Source organism: Gambusia affinis, linkage group LG10 (genome assembly GCF_019740435.1).
Source record: "Gambusia affinis linkage group LG10, SWU_Gaff_1.0, whole genome shotgun sequence".
Taxonomy (NCBI): Eukaryota; Metazoa; Chordata; class Actinopteri; order Cyprinodontiformes; family Poeciliidae; genus Gambusia; species Gambusia affinis.
The window spans coordinates 7,867,138-7,884,876 of record NC_057877.1 but is presented as its reverse complement, the minus strand read 5'-3'; the positions used below and the strand labels follow the sequence as shown (position 1 = coordinate 7,884,876).

Sequence of the window (17,739 nt, the reverse complement as noted above, 5' to 3'; positions counted from 1 at the left end):
ATTCACCTCCAGACGTATTGACATCTTTGAAGAGGTGACTGTCTCATTCCCAGCCATCAACTGATTGCAGTTGTTTGATTGCAATGTCATCTAGCCACCGCAGGCTGTTTCTGAATATAACAAGGCTGGCTAAGAACTGGAGCACACAGCCTCGATTAGAGCTTTAATAAGGTGTAGCAGCTGATGTCCCATACTGTGTCCCGTGGGTGTTGTGCTGTGGCTGTTGCTTTAGTCCAGCCAGGTGATAATTTAGACATCACCAGTTCAGGAATAATCCAATATTTTTGTTTTGTTTTTTTGTAAACAACAATTACACACCTATCAATGTGAAATAACAATATATATCCACCACCTTGAATTTCTATTAAAATCAACTTATTTGTCTTTTCTACGCTAGGACCTAAAATGCTGTATGTGATGATTTATTTTGCATAGGGCAGAATGCACTTACATTTACACTGAAGACTTCCTGGGGAAGTTAAAATTGAATAGATTTGGATTTACATTACAACAGGCCTTAAACATAATTTAAGCTGAATGACTGTTTGGTTATGCCACTGGTTAAATATATTTTTTCTCTAATATGGGACTCTCGGCCTGCTAAACGTATTAGAAATGCTGCCAGTGCTTTTCACTGCAACATGCTGTACAGATCTTCTCATCATTAATTTGTTGATCCACTTGTTTGATGTCTGATTTCGCCGCTTCGATGTCCTCATCTATATTTAAACACGTTTTACATCAAATCTGATGGCTGTGAATTCTGCATGGTTGCCGGTCAACATGTTAAACAGTTTAAGATTTATTTCGGACTCAGATAATCTAACTGGTGTAAACCCGAGGTTTCACTGCACTGCAGTGTTATGCGGAGCGACGTTCAGGCAATTAGAGTTCTTCCTTTGTTGGTTTTATCGAGTTTGACCCGTTTTGCTGATTAGATGCATACATTTCCTTACCCTCTCTTCTCATTTTGTATCCATCTCTCTACTCCTGTCTTTCTCTTTCTCCTTCTCACTTTTTCCACGACTTTTGCAAATGTGTGGAAATTAGACGAACTTTCAGAGTCTTTACCCATCTGGACATTCACTGGCAGATTTCTGTGGGCATTTGTGTTGGCGTGTCTTTGCATATGTGATTGCATCATCCCAGGTGTGTGTGCGTGTGTGTGTGTTCGTATGACAGGAAAGAGAGGAAATGGAGAACGCTAGCCGCTGGCTTGCCTTCATGAACATATCGGCTTTATCTGCTCAGCCAAGCTGAGACAGAGCGACAGAGACTGAGAGCAGAAGAAGGTAAGCGAGGGAGACAGATAGGCACGGAGGGAGATACGGCAGAAAAGGCAAAGATACTGGAGTGTGGGAGGGAGCCAGAGAGGAGGGCTTCACACAGATAGAGAAGGTAAACTACAGCCAGAGCTGTGAGGGACAAGACGACTTAAGGACAGAAAGAGCTGGAAAACTGCATGAGGTTGTCCGATTTCAAGAATGAAGGTTTTGAATAAATCAGAGGAACAGTGGGTGGGTTAATAATGCATGTTTTAAATAGGTTTTGCAATTGTAGGAGTAGATCTGTGCAGGACGGATGTAGAGATGCCGCATGCCTTCAAATATAATGTTGGTCACATTTTAATATTGGTTCCCCTGGTAAGATTAATGAAAGCCTTGAAATAATAATAACCTATTATTAAAGTAAGTTATATGACCTACTCATTTCTACATATTTCACACTGAAATATGTACGACAGCATGTTTACGCTACCCATAAGTTTAAAGTCATACTGATGTCAATAAGAGACAAAAGCAAATCTACTGGCCTCAAGAAGCAAATGTTCTGATAAAAATAACTTGTCTTTTGTAAGTGGCGTTTTGTAATTTCACATCGGAGATCAGACTGCAACTACTCAGGTCTGAGTAAGGTTTGCTGTGCTTCACTTTCACACCACCACATACGGTAAGCAGTCTCCTCAATTCGGAAGAAGTAGCATCCGACACACTTTGTGGAGGAAAATTCCCACTGTGGCCGGATAAGGAGCCATAACCCAAAGAAGACTGTTATCTAACCTTGTCAGACTGGAAGAACGGTGTGACTATGTACATTACGGTCTCTGGCTCAGAGTAAGAGAAAGCTCTGGGTTTTTTTGGATTTCCTAAAAGCCACCACAATTATCCTGATTTGCACTATGCCTTAAATGCAGCAACAAAACCCTTTGGCTGTTTTGTGCCTGCAACACAGCCAAAGGGTGAATATGTATAAATGCCCCAGGTAATGTAAAAAAATATATATATATCCTGGCTCCTTACTATTTACTAACAGTTACAAGAGCACTGAAAATATTTTCAGTGAGGCTGGTTGCATTGTTCCAGTAGCAATTCTTACATCTACCTGCAAAATCCATCTAGAGCAGTCCAAGGACCACTTACCCCAAACCAACACTCTCACGGGCCACCAAACTTGAAATTGCCATGCAATATCAGATCTTACTATGTACTACATATATTAAAATATTAGCTGTTGAACTAAATGTCTTTGTTCCTCCTAATGTGAAGGGTGGGTTTGTGATTGTGACTGGCCACAATAAAACCACAAATGAGTCTACTCGGGGTGTTTTGTGTTATTTACATACAGCATGGATTCTAAGCTTTCCAATGATGGAAAACACATGGAAATCAAAAACGTTATTTACTACAGGTGTTGTGTGTACTATTTATGAGAGCTATTTAGAATGTAGAAGCATAAAAAAAGAAAAATATACTTGAGTTGCGTTGGCAAAAACAAACATTTCCTTTCAGCCTGCAGATAGCCCAGCATAAATGATTTTATTTCTGGTCTTAAGGGGCAGTTAGTTAGCGTGGGGCGCAGCTCTGTCACCGTCTTGTGACAGATCTAGATCTAGATCTGCATACTATGTATCGCAATAGTGTTCAAAGACAAAAGCTCCTGCAACTTTAGGTGGAACGTTTCTCACCCTGAGAAACGTTCCACTGGTATCTTCAGGTTTTTAGTTTATTCCTTAGTGACAGCGTTTTAAGCCGCTTATCCATTATTACTTTTAAACACAATATTTTGGTAAGCTAACTGTGGCATCGCACTTTGAGCTCATATCACGGCAAATAAGTGGATGTTTACATGCAGTACCTTGGAGTAGAAAGACTGATCTAGAGGTACCATATCTCAGTACCATGTAGTCACACCAAGCAGAAATTGATATATATTTTAGTGGCAACACAGAGCCCTACTAACATTTTCACAATCTGTCACCATACAACCACAGTTTTAGGTGCATTGTACAACTGCAAATACCAAGACATGACAATCCACCCAGGCTGTCAGGGAAAGCAGAGCAGTATTAGGAGAAGACGCCAGGAGGCCCATGTTGAGCTGCAAAGATCCACAGCTTATGTGCGTTGATCAGTGGACAAGACGGCAATTAGTCTTGGAATTCATCTCCACAAATCTGGCCTTCATGAAAGAGTTTCAAGAATCCAAACCTTTTTTAAAAAATCCAAAAGACGTTCTGTGCAGTTTGTCACAAGCTATAAAAGGGAAAGGGCAAACATTCTAGAAGAATGTGCTCTGGTCAAATGAGACCAGACTGAAACAAGAACAGTGTGGCAAAAGAGAAACACAACGCATCTCTGCGGACACCCCATCACCATGGTGATAGACGGTGTAAGCAGGATCATGCAGGTTAGGTTCTTCTTAAACAGGGAAGGAGGAAAGCTGGAAGAAAAGTTGGTGGAAACATGGATGTAGCTGAAAACGGGATGGTCCTGTAAGAAACTTAGAAGCTGGAAAAGACTTGAGACTTAGGTGGAAGTGAATTTTTCAATCAGAAAATTACCTGAAACATTCAGTCAAAAGAACAGAAGATTGATTTTAGATCCAAGCATATTCATGTGTTCAGTGACCTAGTCAGTCCAGACCTGAATCAAGTTGAGAACCAGTAATAAAGTTGCACATTGCAGTTCACCTAGCAGAAGAATGGGCAAACATTTCAGTTTCCAGATATGCAAAGCAGTTATATTTAAAATAAACAGATTTTTAAAAATTCTGTAGTTGCAGTGAAAGATTGTTCTACTGAAGATGTACAGCAAATGTTTATTTTTATTTGTAGGAACAAAATGTGTCACTCTCACTTTACGATTATTTGCCACTTTGTGTTAAAAGTTCCAGAAACATCCATTGACATTTGCAGCTGTATGAAGTTCAAGGGAATTGATGATGTGGGATCTCTTCTCACCCCCCTCCCCCAAACTATGAATATGTTACATTGTGAAAGCAATAGTCTTTGTGTTTCCCCTTTGTTGCTCTGACTTTTTCATAGTTTAGGATCTGGAAAATGTGCTGGTACAAAGGTCAGAAGTGATTTTTCTCAAATGCATGACTCACCTCTGATGGAGACTGCATGATTGCACTGTGGGTGGTGATCCAATCAATAGTGTTAGCTGAATGAGTGGCTGAAGGCTGCATCACGACTGGTTATTTGGTGTCTCTGTCAGCGTGTAGTACTATGAATGTGTAGTGAAGGAGTGGGCGTGTGATGACGGTGAAGTCTGGACACTCATCCAATAAAGTACAGTCCAGACTCAAAGATCTGATAGTTCTCATCTCTTCATCTGCACCTCCCTCTCAATTCTTCCTCATTATATGTCTCGTATGTTTTCTAAGCCCTAGGTTCCCTCCTCCTCCTCACTTCCCTCTTCCACCCTTGAAAGATGGAAATCAGGACAGTTCAGCAGCGGAGGGGTTAAGATGAACCCAGCTTTGTGATTGGCTGCCGGCCGGCGATCTGATCCAGCCTACAGAGAGAGGTAACCAGGCAACCTCAGAGAGGGAGAGGAGAGAAGAGGGGCCATAGGACCGGGGAGTTAGAGCAAGAGAGAGGGGGGGGGAAAAGAAGCGCTGAAAGAAGCCTGACATAGTTTTGTAAGAAAATGTGGAAAAAGATGTAAGGGAGCTTGGGAGCGCTCTCCCCGGGATGGAAGACGGGATTACTGGCCCTGCTGAAACACGCTGTGGATGTCTGAGGAACGCAGCAGGAGATAACGCGGGGATGACTGGATTCTTGCAGCCTTTTTCTCGAAATGGGAACTAACTGTGCTCAGTTCCGCTGTAGTGCAAAGGTAAGTGCGCAAACGGCCGGGAGTGATGCGGAGCCGCCGAAAGACTGCTGTGCCGAAAGTGTGCGCACTTTAGACGCCTGTGGATTCAGTGTGCGGGGCTCCTCTCTATCTGCAATGAATTATCCACTACTACTGCTGGTGCATCGGGATTCTACTGCGCTCATGTGTGCGTGCGTGTGTGTGTGTGTGTTTGGCGGTTAAAGAGGAGTGACCTCTCGCCCCCCCTTTCCTCCCACTGGCACAGTGGTCAGAGTCGTTTGTGTGTCTTTCGGCGGGAGAAAAGCTGCATTTTGGCGTGTGTGGTTACGGGACACCCCTCCCCTTCTCCTGCAGATTCAGCCGCACTTCTTGCGTAATAATTTATAATCAGGCGAAATAATCTTAACTTTGCGCCCCCCCCTCTCCTCTGAGAGACCCAGCTTTACTTATTACCAGGCTCTTCAATGTGCTTCACTGTTGGATGCTGCCTCTGCCTCCAGAAGGGGAAAAAAAAAATCTTCGTGGCCAGGGCCACGAAGTGCGACTTTACACACTAACCTATTAAACCTCGTGGCCTTTCTTTATTATATTTTATACACGAGTTCACCCTTAATCCTGGTTATCGCATGGTGTGGCCATACTGCGCCTACAACTTGCAGTGGTAAAAACTTCGTTCACGCGCCCATTGGTTCGGTTCCTGCCCGGCGCACAACGGGAGCAAGGTGAAATTGACCGAAACGCGGAGGTTACGTTGATGAAGTTTTAGTGCAGAAATGTACTCAATGGGCTGTGGGCCGCAGCTGCTTCTCAGCCACCGGGTCTTGTTTGATGGAGCAAAGGAGGGTCGGGGATGAATGAGCGCAGCCCCGACCAGTTTGCTTTAAGGGGGGCCCATGCAGGCTCCGCTGCAGCTAAAAGCCGCATTAATCATGAGGCTGTGGCGCTCTGCAGACCCTCACTCTCCTCTCTGCTTCTGCCTGCAAGGCACACGACCCGCATCAGCTGCAGATGCAGCATGTACCTGCTGTCTGCACTCCGCTGAACACAGAATCCCCGTTTAAAGTCTTTATTTTGAATTCCTCTTAGAGAAGCGCTTTCTTTTTTTTTTGTATTGAAATAGTTTTATTTTTCAGAAAGTTGAAATTGTTGCTACTGCTGCTGCCACGATGATCAATTTTAGATTCATCCAAATCAACTCAATAAATGAACGTATTAAAACACATTATAATTTTTGTCTTGCGAAAACATTCAATTAATGCTGTTAATATGCCTTAATGTTTACTTTTGTGTTCACAGAGGTTATTTAGGATCAAATTCTGTGAAGTGTCTAACAAAAAAAGAAAGAGCTTTTACTTTGAAAGACCGGAAGTGTTTGTAATGCATGTGAATAAAGATGTCTTGGTTCCGAAATAACATGAAGTGATAATACAGAGCTCAGTTTGAGAGTCGTCCTGTGGTTATTATTGTGAAGCATCAAACATAAACAGGCTGTAAAATAAAATGGTACGTAGTCTGGGAATATCCCTGATTTATGAATCAAATGTACTTTATCTTAACATTACAGATAACCACACTGAAGAAACACAAAATCTTACCAAATATTTTTTGTCTAGTTTCTAGTACAGATATTTTCGCAAACTTGAAATAAGACAAAACTAACTGATATGTAACTTTTTAGCAAGACAGAGAGGCATATTTTAAGTAAATAATTTCTTAAAATTGATGAATAACATTCATCAATATTAATTTGTGCTAGTTCCACTGGCAGATTTTTTTAACATATAAAAAGACATTTTTCCCACATTATGAGTTAATTAGTCTGTCAATAGAACTAGTACCTTTTCATCAATATTAAGGAATTATTTAATTAAAACAAACCTCTATCTTACTGAAAAGTTAGTTTTAAGTAATTTGTCATATTTGAGGTGTAATAAGGTATTTGCACTAGAAACTAGACCAAAACTACTTGGTAAGGTTTTGTGTTTCTGCAGTGCGACTCTCACTTTGTGTACCGTCTCCGTGACAACAAGTTATCTGTGTACACTGTGGTAAATAGGGGACATGAATCGTTTACTCAGCTGTTGTACATTAACTAGATAACGTAAAAAGCAACTTTCTTTATGACACTAAAGTCTTTCAAGCTCAAATTGGTTTTGTGACTTCATTGTGACGTGCGTCCAAGACTCAAATCCCCATCTCTGATTACACACTATTGATCATAGTGTAGCCATGGCTGAATCATTTACTTGCAGGAATTGTTCTTTTATGAGATAGCCTTCAATGACCATTCCCTCATAAATCAAATCCTAATTAGAGTGGACTAATAATTGGTATTGTTTTCATTTTTGCAATAAAAATGATTTCATTTACTGCCGTGAGTGCGATGACATTTTTTACTGCCAGCTACATATCAGGGTTTGTTGCCCTATTGTTTCAGCACATTTTCAATAAAAAAAAAGGCATTTATTCTCCTTATTTTTTCCAATAGACATCAGAGTTTAGAAATGGATACAGCAATGGTGAAGTAAAATTAAGACATTCGGAGCATTTTATATAGAAGCCTTTGTTTAAGCCACCAGACCAGAGTCCACATTACATCCATGTGTGTTACACTCTACTGTTCATGTATGACAACCCCAGTCCAGTGCCAGTGGTAGCTAATCTCAACTGAGTTCATGAGAAACATTTTGTCAGCTTCTCCATGGCAGTGAAACTGATTCAGAGCAAACAGGATTTCACAGCGCCCCCTTTAGTGTTCCTCACAATGTCCACACTAATATAATCCCAACATATGGCTAATCAAAGTAGTTGTGAATACCTCATTAAGGTTTTACTGTGAAGTACACTTTCAGGGATGGGTTTTTTTTTTTAGTAGGAAAAGTGAAAAAAGTCAACCTGTTGCTCAGAAGCGTTATACTAAGTCTGCTGCGTATATTATTGTTGCATTCTACACTAACGGATTAAAACCTGGAAAGATTTTTAAGTATTTTTCTGTTGCAGTGGTGCTACTTTGTGATGAAGAAGAAGAGCAGATTACTTATTCCAGTTCTTCCAAACAAACCTCTTACTTCTGCCTGTATGGGCCCAGCTGGCGACACCAAGTTGTCATAGAAACCCACAGAGTATTGTGAGGAAACTCTAAAAGAAAACACTGGTGCAGGCCCTCTTTCTCTTCCTCCTTCAGTTCTCCTCTTGGTTTTGCTCCATCCACAGCCGGCCCATTTTAATTTTCAGACCAGTAGAAGTTTTCAGAAACGGTTACAATTTGGCCATCGAAGTTTATGTAGCAAATTGTACACATTTTATTTATTATTTCAGAGTAGAAATTATGTAAGTTTGACGACCAAAGGTTAGTTTACTAAATAAGTTACATTTCAGCTAATTATTAAACTCATCTTTATCAACCTGGCATGTAAATCTTTTCTCAGGAAGTCATAACTAGAGTTAAGTCCACAGAATGTGTGACAATTTCACAGTGTCAATCTGCCAAATCTATATCAAGACCTAGTTGAACCGGAATAAATATCTGCTATATTATTCCAGTATCAAATTTTCTCTTTGTAAATATAACATTATTGGATATCAGATGTTTTCCTTGTAGCTAGCAACCTTAGCGAAGTTTAACCATTTCTGTCAAATACGCAAGCTAGCACTGTTGCAAAGCTAATTAAAGCCTAAGCCACGAGTAAGTTGACCCATTTATTCGTAATACAAGCCCCATAAATATATCAGCATCACTGTGCTTGACTATACTGTATATAATGTTGGTCAATTTAATTGCTGAAACATATTTATCTTGAAATTTTATTTTATACTGTGCACCTCTGCTATCACAGACTGCACAGAAACTTCTCTGACCGTCTTTGAGTGTTCAGGCCTTTTAATGAGCTTCATTCACTTAAATCCTGACCATCCTGTGGGCGTGCGTGGCTGCTTTCTTTCTAGTTCAGTTTAATTGGCTCTGATTCTTTAGTTTGTGGAACACAGACCAAGGAAATATGCAGGACAATACACGTTGAATGAATTTTTAACTAGACAACACCCACTGATTTTATTTTGTTGTAGCACAAACGGAAGATGATAAAGAGCAGAGTGGTGCAATTCTTCTCAACAAAGCACAAGTTTGACTGCAGTCTGATAATTGTAGCCCGGATGCCTTTTTTCTTTTTTTTTTTTTGGTTCTGGCACCCTAGTGACACTTGTTGCTATGGATACAATTCAACACTAAAATAAATTGACAGCCTATTCAAGTCACCTGCTCAATGAGACGGCGGCTGTGTCTCAGCGGCGTTCTTCAAAAACACTGTGGTGAAAACAATGAGCAGGCAGCTGCAGTCAAATTAAAATGTGGAAGTTAAGCTAACGATTACAAATGTTGTGATCTGGAGCGCTGAATTCACCTCTGTATGGAGGACAAATTTATACAAGCAGATTCATGTTCTCCTTCAATGTGCAGCACTGCTGAAATGTTGGGTTTTTACCCTTATGAGACACTAGCAGACATTGGAACAACACGGTGCACTTTTGCTTTGCTGTCTGCTGTATTCTAAACTTGCTGTAACAAGAAAAGTATCGGCACTTTTCAGAAATTCCTGTTAAAACAGAGGGAATACGAAGAATTGAGTGGCTCTTGGCTGGCTGCCCTTTCCATTGATCCACTTCCTCCGCAAGTTTGTGTGTCTGTGCTTATGGCTGACATTTTCTTAGATATAATTGGCATCAGGAATATCTTCACAGACTGTTGGGACTACGTCGGTATATATCAAATACCTTATTATTTACTGTGAAGGAAATTAAGCGTCTCTTGAAATAAATAATCACTCGACTAAATATGGATGCATTTTTTTTTAAACCTCAGCTGTGATGTATTTGCCCTTTGAAGCTAGCAGTCATGATTACCGGGAATGTCTGTTGAACATTCACAAAGGAGCTAATATCTCTTTAGAGTTTGCATCTTTTTTAGAAAACCTAATCTGTTCAGGCTCGGATTGGGATCTGTTGACATTAGTGTTGTGCAAAGGCATGTTTGATTGAACTTTTACAAACCTAAAAAATAAATAAAATCTATGTACAAAAACTTTGAATGTTTGTATAAAACAAAAACTTGTAAAAACAACAAAAAATCTGTTTATTTCTTTGCAATTTAAGTGACAAACCAAGAATCAAAACTATGCATAGTTTTCAGAGTTTCTACCATCCAAAAGGGTGGCATGCATTTTTGTTTAACTCCACCTGACCTGATGTGGCCATAAATGCAGCTGGTTCTCCAGAGCGTTAGTTTAAGAGAACTGAATTCCCATTACTGACACACTTCTCACATTTCCATTGGTAAAACCTTTTACCATTTCTTAAAATTCCACTCAAAAAGACCTAAACAGCGAACAGTTTAGCAGATGTTTGGCTCTTCAATGCGGAAATATTAATATGCTTACTAAAATTATAACGGTGCATGTAGAGCCAGCATGCAAAAGGATACAGATCTTACATATTAGATCACCTGGCAAAATAAATTATTTTGTTCCAAAATTGGATTCATATTCTCACTTTTTAGAGCCTCTTGCTTTCCTGTACATTATCTTCATGATTTCTGTGTTTTATTATAGATTTATTCCCATTTATTTGTCATCTTGACTGTGCTGAACTTACTTTAATCACCCACCAACCCTCCAACTCTCTCCGCTTGTTGGTTATGCAGCTGCAAGTTTTGATTCTCCACCCTCTTCCCTCTACCCACCACCATGTTCGCTGCTACATCTCCAGGTTTACACTATGCCACATCGCCATAATCACTCATAATCTCACATAATCCCTCCATCCATCTACCCAGCAACCCGTGCGTCTTCCAGTGAGTGCCACTTTGGGGCGAAATCACCGAGGTCTTCACACCATTAATGAGCTTTCACCGTAAACAAAAGCACTCGAGTCGAGGCATTTTCAGGAGGTAGAGATGCATGCACGTGCAGAACCAAGCGCAGCACATTAACACTTCAATTAATTCAACGCTTCACATTATAATTTCCCCAGAAGTCAAGAAGTCAGACCACCCTCCTCCTTCAAGCCACACACACACGCACGCATACACGCACACTGCTCAGCGTCCTGTGTCATTCTTCAGCACATCTCAGCAGTATTACATGCTCCTTGTGACATTTTCGATGCCGGAGAGAGAATGACAAACAAAGCTTTACAAATGACATTTTAATATGTTTTCTTTGTCTTTTCCGTGGTGATGATCAAAGAAGCAGAGCTGTCTCCTTTCACACGGTATTCTTTTGTCAAACACAATAGATATTGGATATGTATATAAGTCGGAGGCAGAATGGGATTGGGCCGAGTCTTTTTTAAATATTTTTTTTCTTCTTCTTCTGGTGGTTGTAAGCCGCTCCTCCCTGTGGAGCAGCTCGCCTGATTTTCACCCTCACTGTGAGACGCCAGCAGAATAAGAGAAAGAAACGGATGAAGACGGGAACGGATAGATGTTTTCCTCAGAGGATTTCGTCGTCTTTTATTTTTCCCAAACTTATTCTCCCTCAGGAATTTTCCCAGCCTGTGCTTCTTTGTTGCTTTCTAATGTCTTCTTAACATTCTGCGATGCTTTCCTTCCTTCCCTCCGTCTCTCTTTGTTACTTTCAGTATGAGCAACCGAATGCACCAAAGTCGAGCCTGAGAGTTTAGAAAAGGAATCAAAGGGGCTCATCTCCCTAAGCATACCCACGCACAGGGGTGGCAGCATCATGCTGTGGGGTCAGATTTGGTCGGAATATTGATAGGGATATGAAAAAAAAAATTGTAGTGGCACACATTTCATGTTTTTAGTTGTGCAAAAAAAAAAAAAAAAAAAACGTGGAGTCATACATGTGAGCTTGTGTTGGTTTGTCATGAAATTGCTGTAAAATGAATGTTTAAAACTGATGAAAGTTCTCTTGCAAGTCCATCGAACTGGGTTTGGTGGCCTTGAAGGAGTTGCGTGTTTGTCCAGGACTGAGGACACGAATGCTTGAGTTGAACCGTGACATACGCTGCTGTCTTTTGAACACCTGACCCATGACTTTTGTTTTATTTATTTATTTATTTATTATTTTTTGGGAGTTTTTCTTATCTGGCTCCCAGGAGCGGCTGGATGTTCAAAAGCGGTCTGGAAAGGTCAGACCCTCAAAGACACACTTCACCCATGAGACACATGCAGTGCGTCTCCGCAGAGATGCTCCTACGCATTCTCAAACGTTTGTGCTCAGAGAGCCACGGTGTCGCAGAAGCCACTTTCGAGATCACAGAAAGAAGGTTACGCGGTTTTACGGGTCATGAAATCCGCTCAGCCCATAAAGCAAGGTGAAGTTCAATTAAGGTGGAAACATAAAAATGACAAAAGTTGGAATCTTTTTTATTTTATTTTATTTTCATGCAAAGAAGATGCAGTTCAGCTGAGGTGAGTAATAATTGAAGCCTCTCAGGGTGGCAGAGCTCTGAGTGGCCATTTCGCTGCTCAGCCCGAGTCGTTTGTCCTCCATGCTGACTCGTCACGTTTCAGAACACGCTCGCACACATACATGAACACCTGTGAGTCGGGGTGGGGGGGGGGGAAATGGACGCTGGCTTTCTTTTCACATTATGCCCTGGTTGATTCACGCCCACACAAGGCCACACACACACATCACCACGCATCCAGAGAGGTGAGAGGAGCAGATTTGAATGCAGGCCTTCATATTTTCAGTCAGCGTCTCTGTAAGCCATTTCCTGGACCTGCTGTGCAGAACTGAATAGCTTTGGCTGCAGCAGCAACCGGAGGCAAAGAGAGAGAGGGGGTGTGCGTGTGTGTGTGTGGTTTCAGGTGGGCTTAAGATAATCAACAAGCTGCTGGAATTAATTTAAAAATAGGTGGGACTAAATAAAGACCTGCTATGTATGGAAAGCTGTCACTGGGAAGCTTGTCATTTTTTATCTTTATGATGTGAATTGGCTGGTTTCAGAGTGTACACGAAAATTTCAGGAATGTATAACATTATCTCATTGCTTTAATGTAGAGCAGAAAGGAAGCTATTATGTAATTCAGGGTTTCCTCCAGTGCATTATAAGCCTGGCGGGCCACCAGGCTTTACTTGTGCCCCCACCAGGCTTAGCATTGCTTATTTATTTAGGTTTTTATGGAATGTTTACATTTTTTAAGACTTTATAGTTAGTGTTCAGATATTAATCGTCCAATAATACATTCTGATATTCAAATTCAAGTGATATTTTCAAATTTCCTGTCAGTTTTAAATATTGTTTAACTCAAAAACACGGCGGGCCGCTGGATGAATGACTGCCGAGAGCCCAACCACTGGACTTAGTAAGTTTTCTAGGGGAAATCTTGTAATATATATGTTTGAAACTTTTTTGTGATTTTTAAGTTTCGTACATAGACGCTAAACGTAGCACTAGTTTTCAGGTGGTGTGAAAAATCTTCCACCTTCTTGCCATGTCTCTCTCTAAAATAGCAACCTGACAGTAGCTGGCTGCCACCTGCTCCATTATCCAGCCTGTCGTTTGCTACTTTACACACATGCTGCTTTTAGCTTGCAGACTCTAGCTTTAAAACTTTATCAGACTGATAATTGGTCCGTCTTTAGTTGTGAAGCCATGACAAATTTTTTCATTTTGACCAAATTTGTCTGGGTGACCTTCTCCTAATTTTTACTTTCGGGTTAAAAAAGTGTTTTTTAAATTGAATTTTACCGTGGTTTGAGTTTTAATTTAACTAATGGCCTTTAAAACAAGTTCAACCTGAAACACTTTGTGATAAATGCTTCATTTACATTTTATTTAACAACCAGAATCTGAGCTGCTCGAAATTTCAGATGATAGGCTCAATCCTCAAAATAATTCAGGAAGTAGAAACGTCTTAAATCGATTGCTATATTTAATTTCCCTACAGTTTATTTCTCAGCGTGTTGAGTGATTACAACACATTTAAATTGGAAAGGGGCTCCAACTTCACTGAGCGTGCAATGAACAGATTGGGCTCTTATTGCAGTCTGAAAGCAGAGGCTCATAATTAAGAAGATTGTAATATTTTGGTGAGAAATGTCTCTTGTCACCCCCCAGACTCTGCTTTGATCATTGTACGTGCATATTATGTGCTTCTCATAAAAAATCTTTAAACAGTTTCAATGTAAATTTAAAGTGCTGTCTTATTTTTTACTTGTTGAGCATTCCCTTGCATCAGATAAACAGTCATCATCTTGATCCAGTCCCATTTGAACTGTCTGCTCGGGTTGTCTTGAAGCTCAGGTTGGGTAAAGATATAGTTCGGGCTTTGACTGCTGCTGCAGTTTGATCCAAAGTGCTCTAGATGTCCCCAACCACTGCCTGCAGCGCCTCATGACAGACGTGTGACCGTCACACCGCGGGCGCTCAGGAATATGACGGCTTTGGGACAACAGTCATAGACAGCAGAGCAGCTACAACAGGAGCTAGTACACACAGATACTCGTGCGCACACACACGCAAACACACTGCATGCAGTTAGCGTTGCAGCCATAGGAAATGCATGTGTCACAGAGAGACGTGGAGAGCACAGCCAGGGGCACACGGCCCGGTGGAGAGGATAAGGACGATGCAGTTGAAGGTGCAAACTTTCACTATGACATACCAAAACAAAAAGAAAACATGATATAGGATACAGTTCTGCTTTAATCTCTGGCCTCAAGCAAATTTAAATAAAGTAAGAGCCCAGAAGCAGATTCTTACCACCACATTATCAAAGACTCCATTTCTTCTTTTGCAGCAGAAGATCATTTTCTACCAGCTTTACAGTCTCTGATTAAATGTTAAAAGTTAATTTATTGCCAGGGTTTTGGCCTGGAGAGATGTCTCCGATGTCAAATAATGCCCTGAAGCTTTCACACACCTTGTCTAAAGCTCTGCTTAGGACAATAAAAAGGATTTTATAACGAAAGCTTGTTAATGCTGTAATATACAATGATGTTCTTCTACAGCACCTCCCCAGAGCCTTCCTTCCACTTGTTAATGTTGTTTACAGGCAGGCGTGTAAGAGGATTTGACCAGCATATGCATAAATACACATTAGAAATAGAGATCAAATGCAGGGGTCCTCTCTGAACTGCTCCGAATTTCCAGCGCAGATCATCCCAGAGCCACTTAATGTGGCTTTGTGTGCTAGATTTGGCTTTAGAGATTTAAAGTTTAAGTATGTATTTAGTTGAGAGGCATTTACAGGAAATGAAAATTTGCCTCAGCTATTTATTCATGTAAAGCAAAAGCAGCTTAAAACTACATTAAGTTATTCTGACTGCAAATGGGAATGAGAGAGGATGTTCGGTGCAAAGGCCTTTCGGCCTTGGGTCTAACTGGTTTTGTAAGCCAGCAAGTTTAAAAAAGTTGAAATTAATTTGGCAGTTGCAGCAAATAAAATAGAGTAGATTCTCTTGTGTAGCTTGGTATGTTTGTTTTAGTGGTTCTAAGTAAGAATTTGGACAGAGTAAAGCTGTCTCTGACTGAAGTCTTGGTGAACCAGTAATGTCCTGTGCAAAAACTACTAGAACCAAAACACCCAATAATGAGAAGAGATGCAGCCATCAGGGTTTTGTGGCTGACGACTACTTCTTTAAAAGAACTGCTTACGTCTTTGTGCTTCTTCTGGCGTACTTTCTTCATGCAGTAGCATCTTGTTATCCAAAACTTTTCCTTTTTTAAATAAATTGAAGATTATGAGGATGAGATTCACCAGAGATTCTGGTAGTGTGCCACCTATTGAACATTGAAGAAAATGATCTGAAAAAGAGTTGACGTGCTAAAGGAAAGGTGGAAACTCATTTGGTAAAATAAGTTCTGACATATCGACTGGTCATGTATTTCTTTCCTGTCCTCTCTCTATGGCTCCAGACAGCATGTAACAATGCTAATACTAGTTGAGGTCACAGAACAATTACAACTTGCCTGATAAGTAGCAACACAATTCCTGAAAACATCTCCTATATTCTCTGAGATGTGTGCGCCATTCTAGTATGGAAACTCTACTTCCTGATTATTACAGCCATGCTCATCACCAACGTCTGACAAAATTACGCTTTGAGAAGCCTGGTTGGTTCGCTTCAAACCAGAAAATGGAAACACGCCTAATCCCCTTTTTTTTTCTTTGTCTGATTGCAACAAAATATCAGGCAATCAATAAGTATAGAATATAAAAGATTTATATTTCTAATTAAAAAATACAGTTTCTAGTTTTATATATATATAAAAAAAACATACAGCACAGCGAGAGATCAAAACACTCCACAAAGGGTCACACACTCCGTATTATTCCTGTACTGAATAGTCATTTCATCCCTCAAGCCTTTTTCAAGCTTCTTTAAACTGTTGTTTCATTTCATAAAACATCTCTTATGAATGCAAGTGACCTGTGGGTAGAACGTAAAAGCACCGATAAAAGAGCAAGATGTCGCGTGAAAATGAAAAAAAAAAAAAATTCTATCTCAATGTGGCTTATAGAGAGAGAAATGAAGGAGCAGCAGGAAGTGGGAGATGGAGAGAGGTGAGGTGAGAAATGGTTGTGATTGCCTGGTGAGCCTCACTCAGTCCAGCTCTTATTAGCTCATGTGATCTGCTCTGCTCACCCAGCCCAGCCTTCCCCTGCAGCCTCCTTTGTGAACTGTTTGTGGAAGCGCTGAATTGGTTCTTAAAGCCGCTGATGAGACTTTTGTCTCACCTTTCTCTGGCCGCTGTCTCTAGAGAGTCTCGGGTCGCCCAGAGAAAACGGACTCGTACTTTGGCATTTGCTGTGAATTGCAGCCTCGAGTGACTTCTTACTGCAGCTCATTCACGCTGCCTTGAACCACAGCTCACATGGGAGAACAATTTAGGAATCACCTCTCTGATGAACAGAGGTCTGAGGGATGAATGGGAATTTGGACTAAAAAGAGAATTTGAAGCTCATGTTATCTGTCAGGTGAGCAACCCTGCTTCCAAACCTCCTCGTGAGAGTTGATCGACCTCTGCAATTTATTACCAGCGCTGGTGATTTTCATCAAGCGTCAACCCTCAGGAACACAAACGCTGTAATAAAGTCCCCGCAGCAACACGCTACCATACGACTGCCCTGCTGCTGCCTACATGGTTTATTAAATAAGATAGAAGGTGATCCTGTTTTTCCTCCATGGGTTTTCTGCACAACATGCAGTCTCATACTGTGACTTTAGGTGTTAAATTGATTACATGCTTGGGTACCTCTAGCTTTATGTTTGAGAGTAACACGGGCAATAATGCCATTCCTCCAAACCTATAACCCCGGCAGTCTCCCAAAGGACTTTCTCTTTCCTTTCCTCACAGTCACACGTTTTTCTCAATTAAAGTAAATCCTTGTATTTAATGTTGCAGTAAGTTTCCTACTCTTCCAAATGTAGTGCCATTTTGCATCCCATCAAATGCTAATCCTATCCCGTGCTAATCATGCTAATCGCTGTGATAAGATACTAAGACAAAATGGGAAAACCATAGAGACGTGAATTCTGTAATCATTTTGTCTTTGGTTTAAACCCTTTTCTTCATAACTTATAACTTTTGTGCTTTGTACAATTTAATTTTAAACAGCTTACAGGTACTGAAAAAACTAGTAAACTTTGAATCCTCTTCAGTTAGCCAT

At 40.7% G+C, this 17,739-nt stretch overlaps 1 protein-coding gene across 5 annotated transcripts in view; it reads left to right on the top strand.

The window, feature by feature from the left end:
• The window catches only part of dab1a (DAB adaptor protein 1a), a 270,399-nt gene that overhangs the window by 168,765 nt on the left and 83,895 nt on the right, over nt 1-17,739 (top strand). For 3 of the 5 annotated variants that reach the window (XM_044128731.1, XM_044128729.1, XM_044128730.1), the window contains exon 1: nt 4,830-5,123. The exons of 1 other annotated variant lie outside the window; for it this stretch is intronic. The gene's annotated coding sequence lies outside the window, so the exon portion shown is untranslated. Of the gene's footprint in view, nt 1-4,827; nt 5,124-17,739 lie in introns of those variants that run through there. One more of the 5 variants, XM_044128727.1, reaches the window with a different exon arrangement.